The sequence below is a fragment of the Lycium ferocissimum genome, chromosome 9 (assembly GCF_029784015.1).
Source record: "Lycium ferocissimum isolate CSIRO_LF1 chromosome 9, AGI_CSIRO_Lferr_CH_V1, whole genome shotgun sequence".
Classification (NCBI taxonomy): domain Eukaryota; kingdom Viridiplantae; phylum Streptophyta; class Magnoliopsida; order Solanales; family Solanaceae; genus Lycium; species Lycium ferocissimum.
Window position 1 is genome coordinate 70,223,088 of NC_081350.1, and position 958 is coordinate 70,224,045.

Consider the following 958-nt stretch of genomic DNA (forward strand, 5'->3'; position numbering starts at 1 on the left):
AGTTTGGCGTAATCTTGTTAAATTCTTGATTTATCGGACTATAATATTTGGGAGATGTTTTGAGAGGCTTTTAGGACTCTTTGGAATGTTAACATGCTGAAAATAATGGGCTGATGGGGTATTTATATCCCCCCTAGGTCGGTTCCACCGACTTATTCATGTGGGGCCCGCGGAACCATTTGACAGCTTGGGGTCTTGCTCTTAAAATGGCCATAACTCTTGATTATGACATTGTGTGAGGGCCCATGACCTATGGTTGGAAATCTATTTCGATTATCTACAATTTTTATTCTTGGTGTTTTTCCAAATTCTAAACTTTTAATGCCGTTTTTGCCCCTCCAAGTCAAATCATCCGAAAACGTTTCCTTAAATCATCCTTCTGGAGGGCTTATGTCCATATTTGGCTTATGGGTCCTTCTTAGGACTTGTTCAACTTTCCATTTACTACTTGTATCACTTATAATATACCCTTTAAAAAATCCCGACATGTGGGCCCCACATTAACTCATGGTTTCAAGGGCTATCATCGAGTGATCATGTTAACCGATTTACTCCATACACTCTCCAAGCAACATATATGTTCTTATGCTCTCGATAACATACTCTTCATCCATAATACTTGTGTAACTTCGCTCTCCCCGAGCTCATACTAAGCCGTCCCACAGCTTGATAGCAGCGAAATTTTCGCGGGCAGTGTAACATCCTTCCCCCTTTAGAACATTCGTCCTCGAATGTTAAACTAGTCTCACAAGGTATTATAAGGATCTCAGGGGGACTTCCTTTATTGCTATAACATGCAATCTTATCTACCAATCATATTTCTTCTTCATCTCCTCTCTCAAACTTTCCTCAAGTCATCTCCTCCCCCGTTATTGTTTCGCCACAATACCTTAATAAGCCCGTCTTTAGTACGCAACCTTCTTTCCCGACAATCCAAAAGTTTGGGGTTTTGCCCTCT